The following is a 6,045-nucleotide window of genomic DNA, read 5'->3' as shown; positions in this document are numbered from 1 at the left end:
ATTTTGTTGCATTGTAACGCACACTTGAAAATAATGTATGTAATGGATCCTTTAGGCATGTGCTAATTAGGACAAGTTAGTGATTGTGCTATTAGAGTCTATGTGTGTCTGATTCTTCTCATGTTTTATGTAGTGACTGAATTGCATTTACATACCCAACTATAATTTTGGATGTGCAAAAAATTCTTAGTTTTTTGTTGTCATTTTGTGCAATATGCATTTTTAAGAAATGTTAGTAGGAACATACAAATTCGGAATTGTCAAGTGTTTCTATTGAGTTGTACAATTTATCATGATGCAAAATCGCTCTTAGCATTTTGAAATGCTTCTTACCTTAAGACCTACAGTTATTGACAAGGACTGGGCTATTTAGCCACACCAAATTTATTTTGGCTTGTACTTTCATTATTTATATTTTTCCATATTTTTTTACATTTAACATATAGGTTCTCTTTATTTTAAATATAATTTCTTATCAAAAACATAGGTTTAGATTGTACATTTTTTTAGATTATACATTTTTAACCACTCTGACAATCCTTGTCTTTGAGTTGAAAAATCAGATTGCATATATTAAATAGAATTACTGATCATGTTGGGTTTCTGATTGCTGTCATGTTTATTTTAGTTTCTTAGCTACTAAAACAAATACCATACAATGGGTTGGTTTAAAAGCAGGGCTCTATCAGCTCTTGGCCTCAGAGCCTAGAAGGTTTTCTCTTTCCAGGTTTGGTGTCTTCTGGCTAACCAGCAATATCTGGGGTTCCCTGGCTTTTCTATCACAGAGAACTGCGCATGAGGTGTTTCCGCCCTTCTCTCCCAGGCACCGTGGGCTTCCAGCTTCTAGCTGCTCCCATGGCTGTACTTTATGTGGCCTTTTCTATAAGACCCTCAGTAACAGGACAAAGACCACCTTGATTCAATAGGGCTACACTGTAACTAACTAACCCCATCAAAATGTCCCAGTGCAGTGGGGTCACACCTAAGGAATGGATTAAGGTTAAGAACATGATTTTCTTTGGAGCATAACTCCATACCACCTCAAGGCTTTTTTTTGGGGGGGGGGGGGAGACGGGATGCTTGGTCTGGGGATTGAACTCGGATCTCCCACATGAAAGGTGAGCACCCTACAACTGAACCACCCATGCACCCCACCTCAGGGTTTTTTTTATTTGACATTTGCCTCATCTGCTTTTTTGGCCTATTTTTTTTTCCTAATGGGTTATTGAAATATATTCAGCTATAAGCCATATACCCCATTTTTAGTTATTATACTAGAAATTTCAGTAGTCATCTCCCATTCATTACTGTACACCTTTACTTAGTATTTTCACAACTTCTAGAGTGCACATATTCAGCTTTCCCAGCACATGCCATTCTTTGATACATCTGGTGATTTAATCTGGCATGGTTTTCCTTTGCCCTCAGGAATTTTTGTTAAGGAGGCAAGGTGGTGACAATGCCGACAAGGCCACAGGCAGCAGAGGGGGTCCACAGAGGCACTGGCATTACAGTCTATCTGCCACTCTTGTACAAATGGCAATCCTAAATGTGTGATGGGTCAACTCTGCTTTGTCTCCGTCACAGAGATCATAGCCAAAATCATGCACAACAGCGTGTATATAGCCAAAATCAACCTAACTCTTCCAAACAGGCGATTTGTGTGTACACCCTCTTTAAAAACTGGGTCTGTTACTACAGTGAATTGCTGCAGTCAAAAACATTGCAATGAAATAGAGCTCCCAACTGCTGTGAAGCTGACATCTTCCTTGATTGCATTAAACTGGCAGATGTCACTGCTAGGCCAGTAGTCTGCTTGTCTGCATCTCACTCATATTGATATGGCAGATATATGTCTGCCATAACCACACTGGCTTTTTGTATTGAGTGCCAAATGAAGAGAATCCTTCATTAGATCACCCTTTCATTTTACAGGGTACTACATTGAAAGATTTTATTTCTGATATGACAACACTGGGTTTGGGATCAGTTTTACCATTGTTCACTCCAAGAACAATTGCAAGAGCAATTGCCTTACAAGAAAGCATTGGCAAAAGTCATGTTTGGGAAGTTTGGTGGGGAAAGTGGTTGCGAGAAGTTGCTGTCAAAGCACTATCCTCTAGAGAAGAACATTCATGATTCTGTGAGGCAGAAATTTGTCAAACCATAATGCTATATTATGAAAACATCCTCGGGTTCATAACAGCAGATAATAAGGACAATGGTACATGGACCCAGCCCGGTTCATGTCAGATTATCTTGAGTGTGGATTTCTTTTTGATTACTTGAACAGATACAGTTATTGCAGAAGGAATGATAAAACTTGCTCTGCCCACAGCAAGTGGACTTGTCCATCTGCACGTGGGGATTGTTGGTATCCAAGGAAAACCAGCCATTGCTCATAGAGATTTGAAATCAAATATCTTGGTAGAGAAGAATGGAACTTGCTGTATAGCAGACTGGTAGTAAGAAATAATTTGGCCACAAATACCATTGATATTGCTCCAAACCACAGAGTGGGAACAAAAAAGTACATGACCCATGAAGTTCTGACGATGATTCCATAAATTGAAACACTTGGAATCCTTCAAGCGTGCTGGCAATGCAGTGGGCGTTGTATTCTGGGAAATCGCTTGACAATGTCCCATTGATGGAATTCACAAAAGTTACCAGCTGCCTTATTCTGATCTCTTATCTTCTGACTGCTCAGTTGAAGACTTGAGGAAAGCTGTTTGTGAATAGAAGTTAAAGCCAAATACTAAAACAGGCAGAGAGCTGTGAAGGTTGAGATTATCAGAGAATGTTGGTATGCCAGTGGAACAGTTAGGCTCACAGCTTTGCAGATTAATAAAACATTATCACAGTTCAGCCAACAAGAAGGCATCAAAATGTAATTCTGTGCTTTTGCCTAATCTACTTTTTTTTGAGATCTGCTCCTGGGTCTTCATTTGAGAAGTCAACTGTGCTACCTCACTGAGAGAGGACAGACGTATATTGCTTCGTTTTGCAACATATAATAAGGACAATTACAGACTTCCCAGGATTTTTTTGTACCCAGGAAACAACGATGTGGATCATTTCCATGCCATATGAATACTTCTTTTCCAGGACAACTGCAAATTGTTGTGTAATCTACCTTGATTTTTTATTTTAAGAAAAGATGATCGTTGGTCTCAAATTTAGGTAACTCTGCTGTGCTGACTATCATCTTTCATGGTAAAAAAGCTGGATTGCTGAGTTGTATGACACATTTCTTAGTTTTAAAGAAAGGGAATTATTTCTGGTTAGTACATTCTCAGAGGATTCTGAAACACTTAAGGGTTTCCTGGATCCAGATGTTGAATGCACAGTTCTATAATTTTCAGGATCTTAAAACTACTGCTTATAAAACTCTTATCTTAAAATAAATTCCTGAAAAAATCAATTAACTTCAGTATCTTAGAGCAGCTAGAAGTAAAAACCTAAAATTGTGGAATTGTAACCCATACCAAACTCTGAAATCTGCTCTGCAACTAATTGTTGTTGTATGCTTTGAAATCTACTGTGTTTTTTTTTTGTATGTATATTATTTTTCACAAAAAAAGCAACTGTGATGATAGAAAAAATATTTATTCCTTCTATCCTCCTATATTCTGGAGAAGCTGGAAGGAAAAGTCTGAGAGGATCATATGGTAGCCCATGACAAACTCTGGGATCTGTCCTGTAACTACTTGTTGAAGAGTGCTTTGAAAACTATTGCTTTTTTATTTCTTTGCTTTGTGTATATGTTACACTGTACAATAATAAAAGTTTAAGAAAACCTCTTCTCTTGAGTCTAAAAATGAACTCATATAGTAGTGAGGAGTATGATTTATGCAATTATACTTTGTATATTATTATCGTTCTTTCATCTCTACAGAACATTTCATGCCTTCCGAGTAGGATAGTACTATACCAATAAGTGCCACTTCAGTGTCATTCTAATGGAATTAGGTAGACCTGCTTAAAATCTGTGTGTTTACAAACCTGTAGTATTTGTTTTAAAAAAATAATCTACTTTTTCTGTTTTATTCTTTTGAAGGGTTTTGCAGCATGTATGTCATTCAGTATTCCATCTTTAAAATGTTTTTCTCCTATCAAAATTCGTTTAAACCACTAAAGAAAAGAAGTGGCATTTATCAGTAAATCATCATGGTCATGTTTTGGCATTTTAACTCTACTATCTACACATAATTTAAATAAAATCCTGGCACTCTCTAAATGCTTAAAACACTTTAATAATTTAAACTTTGTAGCATATAGACTAAATGTTCTAAAAGGGAAAGTTTGTCTTGCTTTTACTGAAAAGTTGTGTGGCTGTCTATAAATCATTTTTTCTTAATCTGACCAGAGAGTTATTTTTTTAAGAAATGAATTACATTTAAAATTATAATGCAGTGAATGTTAAAAATAGAAATTGTCTAGTTATAACTTAAATAGATAACAGATGTGCAAGTAGAAAGTTCCATTTGTTGTGCAGAAGTACATGTTCAGTGGATTCTCTGTGTGTTTGTAACTAAAGTTTACAGTTAGTGTGGTTTGAGACCTCACTACACTTTGAGAAAGTCAGCTTTTAATTGGGTCTTCCTTCTTATATTTGCAGATATTGCAACTATTTAATTGACATGGTTATGTAGTGAATTCAGTGTACCCTTACTGAGGTTGTAACTAAAGGATATATTGAGTAGAGGTTTTCCATTACAGATGTTTTCTGTCAAATTAGATATTGAAGGCAAACTTGTCATGGTCTTCTTACATTAAGTTGACAGTAGCTTATAAGTGTTTTTAGTTTTATTTATTTTTTTTTTACTTTTAGTCTTTACAGCATTTTGACAGTTCTCAAAGTCCTTTTTATCACTGTGATTTTGTTCTGGGTGATAAAGAACTATCAGAGCTTTGAGGCAAGACTTTGACTTTCTAGTGTTATACATTACCTGACAAAAGGGTCACAATAATCTTTCCAGTATTATGGTAAGAGACAGCAGCCATTTACACTGACTCAACTCCACTCTGATAATGTTTTATTTCTTACACACAAAATCAATTTGAAAGACTATTTACTTTTAAAACCAAAGCAATCTTAGAATGAATGATACATAATATGGGAATTTAATATAAACTTTTTGTGTTTAAAATTATCATGGGAAAACATGCTTAGACATTAATAGTTTTTACTACAGATTCAATTTTTTTCCTGGAGTTCCATGATTTCTTTGAAGCCAGTGAGTGGATTCGAGAAGTTCATTTTTATAGTTGTGCTGATTTGCTTAATAATCTGTAGCTCTGTGAACTTTTTTTCTTTTTTTGCTTGCTGGTTTGTGTTTTTCTTTTCTTTTTTTTTATGCCATTTCTAAGAGCCTCCAAGATCTGATTTATGAAATTCAAGAGCCAGCGCATTTTATCACAAAAACTATTTTATATCATTTTAAGAACATACTAACAGTTCTTGTCTGATTTAAAATGTGATACATGATTTTTTACTTTCTATAAGACAATCAAATTTTGCAGAATAAATTCATTATTAAATCAGAAGATTGAGTTACAATTTTGCTTAAGTGAATCAAATGTACTTTTGATGAATCAGGGGAATTTTGTGAAAGCTGAAATGTAGTTCTAAACTGGATTTACATATTATCACAGTGAATTCCTATTTTTGTCAGCTGAGTGTCTGAAGACTTGCAAATGGCTACTTTGAAACTGAAAGTAACTTCCAGGAGGAGATGGGTCATGGTTGCTATGACTGTGACTCCAGATAAATTGGATCAGAGTTTAATTTTGTAATTTAGAAACACAAGCTCTTGTTTATACAGTCTGTCCTAAGATAAATATCTTTGAAGATTCAACTTGGGTGAAAGCACATCTTTTAGCAAGCTGCCATTTTGTCGGTACCCCAGGGGATTGGGAATAGAGGAGGCGACACTCTCTGGGGTTTCTCCCAACCTACTTTCCTGCGGATCCCTGACTCAAAGACCTTTGTTGTGCTTGTCACTTCCCCAAGCACCCACAGCCTTTGACTGAATAGCTGCT

General features: G+C 35.8%; 1 pseudogene; it reads left to right on the top strand.

Moving 5' to 3' along the window:
* Positions 1 to 1,556: 1,556 nt before the first annotated feature.
* On the top strand, positions 1,557 to 2,894 carry LOC143664800 (TGF-beta receptor type-1 pseudogene; annotated as a pseudogene).
* Positions 2,895 to 6,045: the final 3,151 nt, after the last annotated feature.

This window comes from Tamandua tetradactyla, chromosome 20 (assembly GCF_023851605.1).
Source record: "Tamandua tetradactyla isolate mTamTet1 chromosome 20, mTamTet1.pri, whole genome shotgun sequence".
Taxonomy (NCBI): domain Eukaryota; kingdom Metazoa; phylum Chordata; class Mammalia; order Pilosa; family Myrmecophagidae; genus Tamandua; species Tamandua tetradactyla.
Note: the sequence above shows the minus strand (reverse complement) of the source record. Positions and strands in the feature narration are given on the sequence as shown.